The sequence below is a fragment of the Dipteris shenzhenensis genome, chromosome 14 (assembly GCF_047967505.1).
Source record: "Dipteris shenzhenensis isolate YYH24624 ecotype China chromosome 14, Dip_SZ_1.0, whole genome shotgun sequence".
Taxonomy (NCBI): domain Eukaryota; kingdom Viridiplantae; phylum Streptophyta; class Polypodiopsida; order Gleicheniales; family Dipteridaceae; genus Dipteris; species Dipteris shenzhenensis.
This window is the reverse complement of record NC_141609.1, coordinates 36,156,938-36,174,849: the sequence shown is the minus strand read 5'-3', so window position 1 is coordinate 36,174,849 and position 17,912 is coordinate 36,156,938. Positions and strand designations below refer to the sequence as shown.

General features: G+C 39.1%; 1 pseudogene across 1 annotated transcript; it reads right to left on the bottom strand.

Annotated features, from left to right (window-relative positions):
* Window positions 1-3,143: 3,143 nt before the first annotated feature.
* LOC147894552 (UDP-glycosyltransferase 85A2-like) lies at window positions 3,144-4,601 on the bottom strand (annotated as a pseudogene). The gene is made up of 2 exons (XR_015542148.1): window positions 4,133-4,601; window positions 3,144-4,040 (listed from the first exon to the last, which is right to left on the bottom strand). The product of XR_015542148.1 is annotated as a UDP-glycosyltransferase 85A2-like (transcript).
* Between the last annotated feature and the right edge of the window lie 13,311 nt (window positions 4,602-17,912).

Below are 17,912 nucleotides of genomic sequence, written 5' to 3'. Positions count from 1 at the left end.
AAGGCCCACATATACGAAGGACAAGCAAGGAGAGTCTAAAGGGGCAAATTGATGTATGTGTGCGTGTGTGCCTATGGAATTGGAGTCCTATGCAAGAAGTGTGTGAGTGTAGGTATGCTAGAAGGTTCTAGTTAGGTTTCTCAGGTTGGTGTGATGAGTGAGTGATCATAGGAGGTGATTGATTCAGATAATCAGGGAGATGATTGTGGATCTAGGATCTACCTACATGGAGGCAGTTGCCTATATATGTAACCACTCTATGAATAAACAACCACATTTGTGTCTCATTGTTTCTATATGGATTAACACGTGGTATCAGAGCCAAGTTAGAATTTGAGATTCCTAGAAGATTCGAACTAGATCCTATCTTCTTCTCAAATGCCTCCTATCTCTCCTTTGTCTACCTTGAGCTTGGGAAGCCCTATTCTCTCCATCCATGCAATGTTTTGAGGAGCCCCTTCAGCTAGACCTTCCTTACTTCTGGGCGACCTCCTTGACCGGTGGGATTGATAAAAGACATCACCATGTCTGCGCTGCCTCTCTGTGTATTCCGCACCACTTCTGCAATGCTACACACTCAGTCCACAATCTTGCAATTCCTCTAAGCCAAGCTTACTCTACACCTAGAGCTATCTTCTGAAGAATTTTGGGATGGCTTGGTCCAAAAATGAAGGAGAAATCGACAAAAAACCAATCGATTTAAGAGAAGACAAAGCTTTCACAGTTGAAGAAGATGTTGCTGCCTCGAGTAGTGTGACACACCATTTCACCTTAGATTTGTACTGAGTCTTCTCTTACTAGGTACCTTTGATTGTGTAGCAAATGCCCCAATCTTGATGCTACATGGAGTGAGGTAGCAATCCTCCAAGGTACTAGTAAGACCTTCCTAAATGGCTTCCAAACTAAAAATAGATAAGTTTGAAGGAGAGGGGTTCCACACTTGGCAAACAAAATTGAAGTTTATTCTCATGAAAAAGGAAATATAGAAGGTAGCAAATGGCAAAGAAACTAAACCTACAACTAGAGAAGGAGAAGCTTCATGGCTTCCAAAAGATGAAAAAGCTCTTGCTGTAATTGCTCTTGGTCTGAGTGATTCCTTTATTCATCACATTGATAGATGTGAGACTACTCATGCTGCATGGACTCATCTTGATCATGTGCTTGGAGCACAGGGAAGACCCTCTAAGTATCGTTTGCTTATCAAGTTTTTTGACTTAAGATTGGATAGGGGGGAGACCATCTCTTCACATCTAAATTCAATGAAGAGCATTTTGACACAATTATCTAGCATCAAGTTTAATCTTGATGAAGATATTGTCATTGCCATCTTACTTAGAAGTCTCAATGAAGAATTTGACACTATTGTAACCACACTCACCAATATTCCAGAGATAAGTCTGGTAGAAATTGAAGCATCACTGCTGGAGGAGGAGAGAAAGATCAAACAAAGAAGTGATTACAAAGAAGGGGCATATTCGGCTAGAAGCAAGTTAAGCAACTTCAAGGGAAAGAGCAAAATGAAATGTGACTTTTGTGGCAAACCTGGACACTTTGAAAAGGAATGTTATGCCACAAAGAGATGTGCAACCAATCTTGTTGAGGAAGCAGAAACTGAAGAAGAAGAAGAACCAGAGAATGTCAAAACTCAAGCTCTCACTGCTTACAACACCCAAGTCAAATCTGACAAGGGTAAGGATCCATATGTTTCCTGAGTTATGTGTGTATGAGGTCAATAAAGGTTCTCTGCCATGGATAGTCCATTCTTAAATGATTGTTAGTCTTTTGAGATTTTTCCTTGTTGGACTCATTAGGCTTTACAAACATAGTCTGTGACCATCCCCCAATTGTAAACCAAGAGTCCTATGAGTGAGTCACAGGTTGGGGCCATGAGTGTTGCCACATGATAGTGGGCAAGCCATGGAGCATCCCATGTACTACTGCTAAGGGATGAGGTCATCAATTTATGAGGGGGAATGAAGGGGCAAATTGATGTGTGTGTGTGTGTGTGTGTGTGCCTATGGATTGGAGTCCTATGCAAGAAGTGTGTGAGTGTAGGTGTGCTAAAAGGTTCTAGTTAGGTGTGTGAGGTTGGTGTGATGAGTGAGTGATCATAGGAGGTGATTGATTGAGATAATCAGGGAGATGATTGTGGATCTGGGAACTACCTACATGGAGGCAGTTGCCTATATATGTAACCACTCTATGAATAAACAACCACATTTGTGTTTCATTGTTTCTATATGGATTAGCAGAGCCCACTTATGAACTTGAATGGGAGACCATTGCAAATGGTACAAAAGATGTGGCCAACACATAACAATCGCAAATGGAAGCAATTGAGTCTCTAATAGTGCACGAGCTTGGTCATGCACATCCTTGTATTGTTGCACCCAGTACAAAGGCCTATTGTTGACCTTTGCAAGAGCGACAACAACAACGTGATGCACTAATTAGAAATGCTTTTTGGGACGTGTCCAAAGAATAGCAAAGCTAGCAAAACTAATTAAGTTTGTTTTTAGTGTTCTTTTTGTAAAATTTTTGTAGGAAATTTTGATCCTTAAATTATTTATCAAGTATTTGATTTTATTCTACATGGAGACAAAAAATAAATAAAACTAGAATCTTTAAAATTTTATTTTCTACATGGAGACAAAAATTAAATGAAACTAAAGCCTTGCAGTGTGACTTTTAATATTAGTGTTAAGAAAACATTTGTATTGATGTGTGGAGATGGAAAATGATATAATATAATTCTTATATTGGTGTTAAAAAAACATTTGTGGAGATGGAAAATGTTACAATGTAAGAGAACAAAGTCATCTATCAATCTCACCGCATATTTCATGTTTACGAGAGTGAGTTTTTGCAAAAGATTCTCTAATATGAAATCATACAACAATTTATAAAAGTAGGGAACAAGGGGGTAAAAACATAAATTAGTGACTTTTAAGTTTGTTTATGTAGCTACTTGGGTGATGAAAAAAAGGTTCCCCTAAAGGAGAGAATATGTGGTGGGAGCTACACAAATTAATCATGGGTGTATAACATGTGGTAGTGGGTAAGCCAATTATTCATAGCTATAGAATGATGTTAAGAAAGTCATTGGACATGGGCACAAAGAAAGTTCATGTCCTTGGTAAAACTTAAGAGAGGCTACCTTCTTGGGAGGAGCTTCTCACGACTAGCATGATCTCTTTGGCCCTAACTCTTAACTCCTCCCCTTGGGTCTCTTGCATGAGTCTCCTCACCCCTTTCTCTACGTAGATTCTTGTTAGGCCTCCCTCCTCCGTTCTCTCCATCTCAAATCCCACCTTCCATACTTGATCTATGTAGTTTGCATTCGACCTCTGCTCCGCCCCCCTCGGACAGCCAAGCATCGCCACCCCCGCCCATAAGCTCTCCATCGTTGAATTCCATCCACAGTGCGTCAAAAATCCCCCCCACCGCCTCATGCCCCAACACCTCCACTTGCGGTGCCCACTTTATTATCTTACCTCTCGCCTCCGTCCTTTCCAAAAAGCCTTCCGGTACTATTTCATCGACCTCATCACCCGCACCCTCGTACGCATCTGTCCTGATCACCCACAAGAACGCCTGTTCACTTGCCTCTAGCCCGTATGCCAGCTCTTTCACCTCCTCCCGAGACAACGTCGCGTAGATTCCAAATGCGACATAGATGACGGGCGAGTCGGCCTGCGTGTCCAACCAATTTAAGCACTCGTGCTTGTTGGCCGTCTCATATGATCGTATTGACGGTTCTGACGAAGCGTGATGAAGCAATGGGCCGATGGCGTACGCTGGAATTTGAGCCGCCCTGCAAGCTTCGAAGGCATCGGGTTCTAGCTCAGATATTGTATGGATGAGAACCCGTTCTGCGGCATGCATACAAGAACTAACTTTCATCAAGAAGCGAGAAAGGTTTCCGGATGGATCAGAAACAAGCAGTTCTTGAGGAAAATGCAGCTGGAGCGGAGAAGCCGGAAGACCCTGGATACAGTCAACCATGACTGGGTTGTCATTTTTCCAGCGGGCAGCTGAACCTGTCAAACCGTCAAACGAAGAAGGGTGAGCAAAAGTACAGACTCTTACAAGCTCCCCATCTGAATGTTTTACAGGATCACAGCCATTCTACCTTTGAGAGGGAGATATCCCTTGGAATAAAACTGAGGAAGGTTTCGAACCATCAGATACGCCTTTGCAGTTGAGGTCCAGTACTGTATGGGAATTCCAAATTAATCGGCGACATCCTGAGTCTCGGGGATGAAGGAATCCGAAACGAGGCACGTTACGGGATTCTTCAGGTTAAGCTCCTCCAGGACCTGCTCGAGGCCCTGGCGCATGGAGGAGATGAATTCGAAGGAGTAGTGCGGCTCGCCGGGCTGGAAACCATCTGGGACGACATGGATTTGGATGGAGGGGTGAAGGGGGGAGGAGGGGCGATGGTTGTGGAGGAACTGGGCGTATTCGGAAGAGAAGTAGACAAAGGAGATGGAGAAGCCGAGGGAGGAGAGGGAGCAAGCGAGGAGCATGCAGCCATTGATGTGCCCTTGGCCAGCCGCAGGCACGATGAGGGCGTGGGGAGTTGCAGGCGACACATCCATAGCTGAAGTTTGAGAATAGAGTGAGGATAAGGCAGTAGGTATGTCAGGTGGCTTCGCGTGTCCTTAAGGCTTCCACAAAAACGGTTTTGACTAATGCAAAGGGTATCTTTAATAAAGGGAAAGGAACGAAAAGAGTAGGCTATTCATATACTCACATAAGGAAAGGGATTAAACCGATAGTCTCTCCTCATAGCAATAGGAACATACAGAGAATGTCATGGTTCCAGCAAGCCCCAATTAAAAAGGGTAGTCTCTTCACTTACCCCTCCTCATTGAACAAAAACATACACAAAATCTCTTGGTTAGAGCAAGTCTTGTTGGTGACTTTTTAAGAAAACTTAAAGGGAGTAGGGCCATGTAGGGCACCCATCACCTTTGAGCATTCACATAAAGTATCATGTGTGTGCTTCATAAAAGTTACTTTAATTCGCCTAGTAAAAACGTAGTCTCGCAAAGAAACTTCTAAGCATCTCCAAGTAGCTACGTGTGCCTTTTGAATCCAATCATGGAGAGTGACAAGATCTTTCAAGAGTAAGGGTACACGTCAACCATGAACTTCACCTTGTCCCTTACGTAAGCCTTGCATGAGATCAATAATAATTATAGATGAGAGTTATTGAACTCTTCACGAAAGTTGGAGAGAGGGAGAATCACTTTGACATTGCAAAAGTGTGTTCTAGAGGATTCTCTTATAGCTCGATTTTACTTTATCATTGATAATATTATTTTACTAATAATGCTATTATTATAAGTGGTATTATGAGGGTATTATTAATCATATCCCTAGTAGATTTAGGCCCACACCCTTGTATAAGATTTTCCAATCTTGGATTTAGGTCCACACGTACTAGTGGTACTATTTATCATATTAGGCCCACATCCTAGTAGAAATTTTTACCCTAACACAATCTTGGATTTAATCCCTAATGTCAAGGTTGTGATCTTCTTCATCTTTTTCATGTGGTGTTGTGTGAGCAGCTCCAACCTAGAGACTTGCATTATTTGTGTTCATAGGATTGTGAGCTTATTTACCTCATCTGTGCATTGGACCGAGTATATATTCACAATTAAGAAAGATGTATTTTTACATATTTATTATTAGGATTATGATTCGCTTTGAGCTTTGGGAATTTCCAAGGTAGAGATTTGGAAACTATGGTGCTAACTTGTGGTCTCCTTTGTTGTTTTTAGATAGTGAGCATGAATAGTTTCAATGTGAGAATCTATGGAGGTTAAGAACCTTGAAATTTGAGCATAGTACCTTGAAAGTGGGTTATAAATTTGCTTTGCCTTGGTCCATGCATTGAGGGTTGGTCATCCCAATGGTAGTCTAAGATCATTTGAAGCTTGAGTCTATATTATCTTCCATGATAGAGAGAATTTCAATGGTGCTAGTTTACAGGAAACCTCAAGGCACCATAGATGATTCAGTAATATTATGCCAATACTAGAGAGCATTTATTCTATTCTCAAGCATACAAATAATAGGGCTTGCTTTTGTCTTATTCTGATCCTTGCCCACATCATGCATACAAATAGTAGGGATTGCCTCTGTTTTTTTCTTATCCTTTCCCTCTCCTTCTCCTTGCTCTCATTCTCTTGCTCTAGTTCTCTCTTCAAGTTGCCAAAATCTTCTCTAATGGCAAGTTAGTTTTGACATGACATTAATCATAATTAGCATCATTGTCTTTGCCATCTCTTTCTCGAAAGGAGCTCCAAAGCTAATCTACAATGTAACATTTCTTTATTTTACCTCTTCTTGAACATTTAAATTAGGTTCATAGCTTTTTCTCTAATAATCACCCTCTAATTGTTAGCTAATTCCCTAATTTTCTCTATAGCAAAAACTAATAATATGAGTTGCACTATGGTTGGACTAAACTGATATTGAAATGTCTATATGGTGAGGATTAATCTAACACTACAAGGTATATGCCACTTTTTGATGAAGTGTATTTTGATGCAAAATAAATTGAAATAATTTTTTTCGAAGTGTGGAAACACTGGCATAGGTGTCAATATTTCCTTTAAAAGAGCGCCATCGATATATGCATCATCCTCAACAAAATCTATAGGAAAGTGACAGTGTCAGTATCTATGTTGGTATCCAATGTCAGTATACGTGTCAGGCACTAATGCTGTGTTTTCAAAAAAAGTATTTATGTGGAGTAGATTGGGGCTTGTTTCAACCCCATTTTACCCCACTATTATTGAAAACCAATTTTAATTCCAAGTTCCATGTATAGTATTTCTCTGTATTTGCTTGCATTTCAAAAATATTACATAAACTCTCACCTCATGTATTACAAAGGTTTCCTTCAAAAGATGGGGTACGTATAAAATATGAATACATGTCAAAAGAGAGCTACAAAATGGCACGAAAGGTGGCTATATACAAAATCATAGGTAAACTAACTACATCTCTAAGCCAAATCTACTTATCCTCATGGTCCTCATCATCCTCTTCATCTTCTAAGCGAGTCTGGTCTCCTCCCTTGCCTATGCCCTCTCTTGCATCTCCCCTCTCATCTCCTCCCTCTTCCTCTCCTAATGCCTCACTCTAGTGAGAATTTTGTGTGTAGTAATTTAGAAAATATAACCAAACCTTGATTTAAAAAGATGATTGAGAATAAGGAGGATAGGATGGCAGACTTACATAGCATGCAAATGCCCTCCAATTGACAAGGGATCCCTCGTAATCTAGTCTATTGAAGAGAGCATGTGTGCCATTCTCTAATGCATAGTCATACTCCTCGTCCATAGGACATGGCACAATTGTGGAATGCTTATGAACTAAAAGTTAAAACATCATATGACATGCTATGAGAAAATAAATGTATTCAAACCAAATAGAAAATTACATAAGAAGTACCACCTATGCTCGTGGAGTATTTACTTTCCACCACTCCCCAAATGTGAAGCACCTTTCCTATACATGCAAACTCGTGTCGCTTTTTAGTGCTTCTCCCACTTATTTGGATTATCATGGATCTCCTCCTTGGCCCTCTTCTAATATCGACTTGCCTTGCCTCACCGGATCGCAAATCTCCAATCAACAATCTTTCATTACATTGCACATGTGTGATGGCATGTACTTTGTATCGAACTCACAACCAAGAGGTATAGGGAAAGCTTATGGAGTTGTTCTATGATATATTTTTTCTTTTGGAGGCTCTAGCATGGTCATGTGTCTAAACGATATTAAAGGCCACTTGGATAAATCATTATGGGAAACATCACAACCTACAGAGAACACCTCCTAACCCACTCAACATTCCATTCCATTGACTCAATGGAAAAAGTAGAGTCCACACGAGGACCACTTGTCAATGCTCAAATCTTCCTCAAATAAAGTCTCAAGTCTCTCTGAGCACTCAATGGGAAATTTATTGCTAAGTAACACCCCATAACAAATCCCCAAAGAGAAAAGTGAGTTAGTGCCTAAAAACTAGTGAGTGATACCCTTGTGCGCTAGCATTAATAATCATAGCAAATGGATAAACACAATCCAACCATGGAGTGATAAGAAAACTAAAGTGCAAGTGCTACTTGAGTGATCAACCCTTTTGAATGAGTGCAAAACCATGGTAGCCTCTCACAGGTAGAATTGGAACCCTCATGGGTTGTGTAACCCACATAAATACCAAGTAACCCTCTCTTAAGGCAAAACTTACCAACACTTTGGATATTCATCACCCTCTCATACTCTTGATTGAGATTATCAATGGCAACCCCAACACAAAAACCCAAACATAGAGACAAATATCCATGCTTGAGTAGATAGAAAACCACCAAAATAATTACTTATAAAATTGATCCCTACTTAAATCAAAGCTATAGAGAGGATGATCTAATACATTGTTCATTCACATAGTTCATCTTAAAAAAGGATAGGTAAGAGCTACAATGATAGCAATGCACTCCCTTATCACTATACATAACATACTAGCTATCCCAGGAAGCCATATTCCTATGCTCATCGAAATATTTATATTCCCACTTAGACTGCATTGAGGAATAGCTCTACCCATAACAAAAAGAGGCTAGTCCAAACTCTTCTATAATCATAAGGAATTATCCCTCAATAGGAAAAACTCTAAACCCTTTATAGATGAGCCAATTATTAGATTAGACACATATGGGCAAGCATTTTAGATACATTTGGACTCCATTTGGACTCCTTAGAGGCAAAGATTCCACTATTGTCCTCTTACCATAAGCCTTATATTTCCCAATTCTGCCTCTAGCTACTCAATGTATCAAAGAAAGGCCTTTGAGGACTTCTTGGAAGTCTTAGCCTTTGACCTTCTACCCTACCTGATTGAGTTCCCTTGAGCACCTAACAACAACTTAGTAGCATCAATTTGAGCCTCAATAGCTGCATTTAAATTGGGTTTAGTATCATCATGTCTCAAAGATAGTAGTCACTTATAGCCTAAATCCAAGATCAATCATATCTTCTTTGTATACTCCTCCCATAGATTCTAATTCTTTGAGGTAATTAGCATGTCCAACAAGTCACCAATAGTTAATTTAATAGATGCCATTTCTATGTTGCTAAGTGCACAGAACTAGTTTAAAACTCTTTTGCCAATTGGAGAACCTACATATGTAGCGAAGTAAAAGAAGAGAACTACAAGGTTTGGAAGTAGAGATAATCTCTATCATTACTTAGGTAAAAAGGGGCATATGGAAAAAATTTGTTATAAGAAATAGAGAGATGAGAGTTGCTAGATTAGTGGATGCTTATGTAAATGAACATAATTTGAATAGTGTTTTAGGATTGTGTGGGCTCTTAGTGAGTGTGTGGTCATGGTTGGTGGCTTCTACTCTTTGTCATCAGTAGGCCATGCTTTAACTTATTCATTTGGACTCCTTATAGGTAAAGATTCCACTATCGTCCTCTTACCATAAGCCTTAGATTTCCCAATTCTGCCTCTCTAGAGCTACTCAATGTATCAAAGCAAGGCCTTTGAGGACTTCTTGGAAGTCTTAGCCTGTGATCTTCTACCCTATCTAATTAAGTTCCCTTTCCTCCAAGAGCACCTAACAACAACTTAGTAGCACCAATTTGAGCCTCAATAGCTGCATTTAAATTGGGTTTAGTATCATCATGTCTCAAAGATAGTAGTCACTTATAGCCTAAATCCAAGATCAATCATATCTTCTCTGTATACTCCTCCCATAGATTCTAATTCTTTAAGGTAAGCATGTCCAACAAATCACCAATAGTTAATTTAATAGATGCCATTTCTATGTTGCTAAGTGTGCAGAACTAGTTTAAAACTCTTTTACCAATTGGAGAATCTACATATGTACTAAAATAAAAGAAGAGAACTACAAGGTTTGGAAGTAGAGATAATCTCTATCATTACTAATGTAAAAAGGGGCATATGGAAAAAAGTTGTTATAAGAAATAGAGAGATGAGAGTTGAAGGCGTCAAGGGTAAAGAACTACATGATTAAAGACCCTCCAATAGAAAATGAAGTTGCTAGATTAGTGGATGCTAATGTAAATGAACAGAATTTGAATTGTGTTTTAGGATTTCCTGGGCTCTTAGTGAGTGTGTGGTCATGGTTGGTGGCTTTTGCTCTTTGTCATCAGTAGGCCATGCTTTAACTTATTCATTTGGACTCCTTATAGGCAAAGATTCCACTATTGTCCTCTTAACATAAGCCTTAGATTTCCCAATTCTACCTCTACCTACTCAATGTATCAAAGCAAGGCCTTTGAGGACTTCTTGGAAGTCTTAGCCTGACCTTCTACCCTATCTGATTAAGTTCCCTTTCCTCCAAGAGCACCTAACAACAACTTAGTAGCACCAACTTGAGCCTCAATAGTTGCATTTAAATTGGGTTTAGTATCGTCATGTCTCAAAGATAGTAGTCACTTATAGCCTAAATCCAAGATCAATCATATCTTCTCTGTATACTCCTCCCATAAATTCTAATTCTTTGAGGTAAGCATGTCCAACAAGTCACCAATATTTAATTTAATAGATGCCATTTCTATGTTGCTAAGTGCGCAGAACTAGTTTAAAACTCTTTTACCAATTGGAGAACCTACATATGTACTAAAATAAAAGAAGAGAACTACAAGGTTTGGAAGTAGAGATAATCTCTATCATTATTAAGGTAAAAAGGAGCATATGGAAAAAATTTGTTATAAGAAATAGAGAGAGGAGAGTTGAAGGCTTCAAGGGTAAAAAACTACATAATTAAAGACCCTCCAATAGAAAATGAAGTTGCTAGATTAGTGGATGCTAATGTAAATGAACAGGATTTGAATAGTGTTTTAGGATTTCCTGGGCCCTTAGTGAGTGTGTGGTCATGGTTGGTGGCTTCTGCTCTTTGTCAGTAGGCCATGCTTTAACTTATTCAAGATGCTTATTTGGGTTTGTCTTATTTGATTGATCCCCCATTTGGAGTGTTGGGTTGATCCCTGGGGGACCTTCTTTGGCAAAGGTTTGTAGGATCGCAATTTTAGATGCCTAATTCATATGGAAAATAGAGCCTTGATTGGATAACAGTACGTATCTGGCTCATGAATCCTTAGAGAGAACCTTCAATGTGGCTTGTTCACATGCATTTGTTGATGTGATGTGTTATATGGCACATCCCTTGTTCAACCAATTAGATTTCTTATAGTGACTTGGTCAAAGTGGTGGCTGGAGGCTTTAGCAGAGGGTCATAGCCAAGTGGGCACTCTCTTGAATCTCTATTGATGGGAGTGAATCATTGTGTAGTCAAGCTTCCAGATCTAGCTCGTTTCATGCTATAAGATAGCTTAGTCGTCTCAATTAAGTCAACGACGTTTAGTCTAAGTCAAGAGTCCATTGTACGAGCAAAATTCATTTGTAGAGCTGAGTCAAAGTCCATTGTACCAACAAAAATCATCCATAGAGGTGAGATCTAATGTTTGTCATTTTGTTCATTCTTAATATTGAGTAGTTTTGAGTCTTCATGGCATTCTCTATGTCTAGTTTCTACTCTAATTCAAGTTTCTTGCACATGACAAGTTCAATTTGGGTGTTGGTTGTTGCATGTGTTGATCAAAGAAAGAGAGGTGGAGTGCTGTGCCTAGAATACCATAGTGTTACACTTTGTTTTCTTTAAAGGATGCACCTTTTCTTAGCTATGTCGCCTCTCCCTATATGAAAAACATAGAAAAAATAGCTATCCCAAATGGGTTTGTACATTGTCATCCTTGCAATCTCCTTGCAAAATACAACACTATGCCATTGTACCATTCTTCTCTACTTTTATAATCCAAGAGATGGTGTATGTAGATACATATATGTTCTTATTTTTTAGCCATACAAGCTCCAAAAAGAACTTGTAGCAAGTGCCAAATGGTGCACTCCATCTTGTTTACCATTTTGTGTACTGAGTTCTTTGGATAAGCATCACTACATTACAATAGAGAGGAGAGAAACACGCATATCTACTAAGCTCCCTATTGATATCCATGCAAGGACATTAAACAAAAATATTTATAGTGACTACCATCAAAACAAGGTTAAATGCTTTACAAAAGCTTGGGCCATGCCCTTGGGACAAAGAGAGCTTACAATGAGAAGGCCATGCCCTTTTATACAATTCCAAGCCATTGACTTGTGCCTTAACTCACTTTAGCATAGACTCCCATGTTTCTCATGCTACCTTAATTGGCCTATCTCATCACCCATCAAACCCCCTACTTGCATGTATCGGATTAGGCTATGGGGCCCTATGGGCGTTGTCTGGCAAAGCAGTCACTTTTGGGTCCTTATTGGCTTATCAACTTTGTCTTAGGGAAATTGTTATTTGGTCTTCTTCCATTCATTAATATGTAGCTCATCTCATCAATCTCGAAAGCTCTCATTTGCCCTTTAGCCTACCATTTGTCCTTCAAACATTGAACTTCTTTTCCATCTTTTGGCCTCGATTAGTAACGAAATTCATCCATATCCTCATGCACTTAGTGCTCCCATGAACATTCCATCCTGAAATCATCTTTTGCACTTAGTGACGTTCCTAATCTTCTTTTGTTTTATAATTTCGGCAATTCCATGCGTCATGGTTATCATTTGTCTTTTGGTGTTTGATCTTAGGCTCCTAGAAGCTGATGTTCTTAGTAGTGAAGTCACCTTTTGTTAACATGCTTATTGCTAGCCTTCCTTTAGTCTTGCACATGCAAGGTATGCCAGGTAGTGCTTCCATGCTTCATGGTTGTTTGGAGGCTGCATCCCTTGAAGATCATGTCTGCTTCATGCCAATTGCATTGTTTTCTCTTCCATTGAGGCTACTTCCCTTGAATCTTCCTTGTTGTGGCCTTCTTCTAGTCTCACACATGCAAGGGCCCCTTCATGCTTGCTTGGCCTCATTTTTGCTCTTTGGCCTATCATTCACCCTTTACCTTTTGACCTTTAACCTCTAATTTTATACACTTTATTTTCTGGTCATTCTTTGGGGGGTGGATCTTTATTCCTTCATTTTGTTTCCAAATGCACCCCTAAGGCTTGCAAATACATATAGGAAAAGAATAGTTTCTTGAGATCCACTTCCTACCATATCCTTTGGTTTTCTGCTTTAGTCCTTCAAATGCAGCTTGTGATGATGCTCATTTCTAAAGGCTTCATCTCTATCATATGCATGACACCTTTGGTTTGTTGTAGCCTTGGATCTCTTAGCAAACTATCAATGTGCAATTTTTGTTAGAGGGAATAGATCTCAGGAGGTTCACCTCATAAAATTTTAGTGTACCACGTGCATTCAAAAGGAGGGATATTTTATTTGAACTTTTTGGAAAAATTTAGCAGGATTAACAAGAAATTCAACTTTAGAAAAAAAATCAAAGACATGACCCGTTTAGAGAGAGGTTGACATGACCCGTTCAGAGAGAGGTTGGTGGATAAAGAGAAAGATGATAATGCCTTCTTTGATAATTATAGCTCACGGGGTTATGTAAAAAGGCCATTACGACAATACTTAGTGGTATGAACTCTCTATTTCTCAACTAAATACCATTTTTAAAATAAGATTTAAATCTAAAGATAATGAATCTAATCTCTCATGTTTGTTTACAGGCAATAGAGGGAGAAGTAATGGATGAAGTTAATATGAAGGCACTCCCTTCTACTTTAGCAATGCAACCACCTCTAAATTTGGTTGAAGAATCCCATGAGTAGAAGAGCTTTGAAGATACCATAGAAAAGCAAAATGACTGCAAACATAGAATACAAGCTATGACAGAGACCCATTTTAAAAATTTAGCTTCATTGGATAAAATGGAAAGCTCATTTGAAGTTAGGGTCATTTGGAAATGAGAACCTCAGTATTTAAGCTTTGGTAGAGAGGAGGTTTCAATCCTCTCCAATCCTTTAAAAGAGGTTAATGACAATGTTATCCTAGCTATTCTTAGGCAACGTTTGTTTATTTGTTGCTACTTTAATGAGCTAAGGTTTGTTTATTTGTCTACAGTGTAGTTATATCTCAGTTTCCTAGTGTACGATGCAGAATCATGTCTATGAGCTAACATTTGTTTATTTTTTGGTGTAGTGTAGTTATATCTCAACTTCCTAGTGCAATGCAAAATTGTTTTTACATGCTCGATTCTCTCCTTTCTTCTATTCTTAGCTCTCCTTAAAAGACCATAGAAGATGTTTGTACCTGGTGAAGCCCTTTGAATTTAGATGGGGTGCAAGTCATCTTTATGCCTTATCATGAGGAGTAAGTATCAACTCCAACCTTCTTTGGCAAGTTTGTGTTAAACAATAATCATTTTTAATTTGGTCATGTAGCTCACATTGGAGTCTAATTGCTTGGAACCTTGAAGTCAACCGTTTGTGGTTTGTGAATTCAATGGCAGGCTATCATGCCAACTCCCCAAGGTAACTGTTCTCTTAATATTTTTGTTACTTTCTTATTTTGTATCTTATGATCATGACATATTAATATATTTCATATGTCATGATGGAGAGTGCTGCATATTGGCTAGTATCTGCTGTCAGAACAACCAGGGAGCAACAAGACCAAGTAGAATTCAAATGATGTCTACCAGTGGAGCAAAAAGATGGGCACAGCTGTGGGTGGAGAGTTGCCTACAACTGCATGTTGTTTCTTAAAGAGATTTTTGATTTGGAGTTACTAGTCCAATGGAATCATTTACAGAAGCCGATCTACTAGTGTTTCAGGCTGAGAGTATTCAGCACCTAATTGCTACCATTGGAATTAACCTGAAAATACGACTACATTGCAGCATGTATAAAACCTTATCTTTATACTTTTATGCTTGTTCAAGCCTTTAATTGGGATGTGTAAATCTCATAACTTTTTATATTTTCCTCCAAGAGAAGAAGAGACTGAGTCTAATGAAAGCATGCTATCTTTATACTTCTATGATTATTTAAACCTATATTTGGGATGTGTAAATCTCATAACTTTTTAAAATTTTCCTCCAAGAGGAGAAGAGACTCGGTCTAATGAAAGCATGTATGAAACCTTATCTTTTTACTTCTATGTAGTCTAATGAAAAAACCATTATTAATGTTGAGGAACAACCTAAAAATATGACTACATTGCAGCATGTATGAAATCTTATCTTTATATTTTTATACTTGTTTCAGCCTTTGAGGTTGCTACCAAACAGCAAGTTTTTTTTGAGTGAGTATGTGAGTTTTTTTTAAATATAATACACATTTGGAGAGATGCTAGCAATTCTAACTCCACATGCATGCAAATATTGTCAGAGTGCAAGGCAGCCTCTATAGTGCTACCACAACCCATCATTAGGTCAAGTACACTGCCATTTGATGGTGTCAATGCCTCTAGCAAAGCTGCCATAAATATTGGGCTCTTCTCCAACCCACCTGAAGAAAGAAAGTAATGAACATTGTTTAATCTAATATTGGATGGCTCTTCACCAATCACATTCTGAAATATCTACCAACACACCATACCAATCATACCACGACATAAAGTTTCGGCCGTCTTCGGAAACATGTCTAGCAGGAGCAGGTACGAAGTGTTGAACACAATCACATGACAAGTCAAGAAATGGATAACCATCAACACAATGCTTGATTGTGAAAGGAATGCTTCCCTTCCTATGATAAATAGGCATCATCAATAAATGTACCTTCTGCAAGAATTGAATTAATTTAAAAAAAAAGAAAATATTAAAATTTACACATGTGCTTTTAACATGTATGCTTTTCTTCCATGTGTATAATACTTGTTAGTCGAAGAATGAAGAATTAGATAATGTATTTGTAAGGTAGGTATTTAAAACTATAGAATCTGGAAGAGGTTTACATTGGTCTGGCTTGTCAATATACAATAGTAATATAGGTTTTTGAAGTTTTCTTCTTATACTCTACTGTACGAAAACAATGTAAAAATACAAAAGGGCTTTTTTATTAGTACTTAGATGGAAAACAGAAAGATAGTGTACCAAAATACTAGTACTTAGATGGAAAACAGAGCATTGATGATGAGTACTTAGATGGAAAACAGAGCATTGATGATGAGTTGGGTATTCCTTCTGTTGTTACACCCGGAGTAAGGAAGACCAGGGATGTTTTGAGAGCACCTGGAAGTGAGCCTATTTTGTGCAGGTCTACCAGAGCTAGGTATCCTTTGGATAGGTTAAAATATGATGGATTTACAGCCATTCACTATGCCTATATGATCAAAGTGATACAGGAACCAGAACCCACTTCTTTTGAGCAAGCCATGGGAAATGAAAAATGGGAGAAAGCCATGGATGAAGAAATGGATGCCTTGGAAGCCAATGCTACATGGGAATTGGTGCCTTTGCCTAAAAGCAAGAATGCAATTGGCTGTAAGTGGGTTTATAAGATCAAGCAAAATGCATATGGTTCTGTGAATAGATACAAGGCAAGGTTAGTTGTCAAGGGGTATGCACAGACATATGGCATTGATTATGAAGAAACATTTAGTCCAGTTGCAAGGATGGCAACTGTAAGAGCAGTCATTGCTATGGCTACATCAAAGGGATGGTCTTTACATCAGATGGATGTAAAGAATGCCTTCTTGCATGGTGATTTGCAAGAAGAGGTCTTTATGGAGCAGCCAGCAGGTTATGTTCATGCTATTCATCCTGAGTTTGTTTGCAGGTTGAAGAAAGCCTTGTATGGCTTGAAGCAAGCACCTAGAGCATGATGTGACAAGATAGGACAGTATCTTGTCACTATTGGCTTTCAGATTTCCAAGGCAGATTTCTCGCTCCATGTGAGAAAAAAGGAAAAAGGGATTATGCTGCTTGTCATTTATGTTGATGATTTGATCATCACAGGTGATAGTGATGAAGATATCCTTAATGTGAGAATGCTATTGAAGCAGAAGTTTGATATGAAGGATTTGGGAGAGCTGCGTTATTTCTTGGGCATTGAGGTGATTAGATCACCAAGTGGGATACAGCTCTTGCAGACTCGGCAGTATGAATTGGACATGCTGTCCAAATATGGGATGAAAGGCTGTAAGCCTATTTTAGTTCCTTTGGAGCAGAATGTGAAGCTGAGCACAGATGCAGGTGAGCTTCTGGGAGACCCTACTATGTACAGATGCATAGTAGGAAGTTTGATTTATATGACTATTACCAGGCCAGACTTAAGCTATGCTGTTGGATTGGTAAGTCAGTTTATGCAGGCTCCAAGGAAACTGCATTTGGATGCAACTAGACACATACTTAGGTATGTGAAGTCCACATTGCATTGTGGACTATTTTATGAGGCTGGGGTTCAGATACAGTTGCATGGATACACTGATGCTGATTGGGCTGGTAGTATTTCTGATAGACGATCTACCAGTGGATATGTGTTCTCTTTTGGGAGTGCTGCAGTCACCTGGAGCAGCAAGAAACAGCCTACAGTTGCCTTGTCGAGCACAGAGGCTGAGTACAGGGGTGCAGCAATGGCTGCATGTGAGGTAGCTTGGTTGCATAAGCTACTTTATGATATGCATCAATCTACAGATTTGCCCGTTGCCATTTATTGTGACAACATGAGCAGTATACACTTGGCAAATAACCTAGTCTATCATGCTAGGACAAAGCACATTGAGGTGCATTATCACTATGTGTGGGAGAAGGTTTTACTAGGTCTTATTGATCTAGTTTATGTTAGCACAGAGTATCAGGTAGCTGACATATTCACGAAAGCATTGGGTGCAGAGAAGCTGCGCAAGTTCAGAGACCTGCTTGGTGTGCAAAGATTGGGATTGAGCTCAAGGGGGAGTGTTGAGATATCGAGCTCCACTCGTGATATGCCAGGGTGACCGTTGTGTATTTATGTCACCGACTTGTTAGCT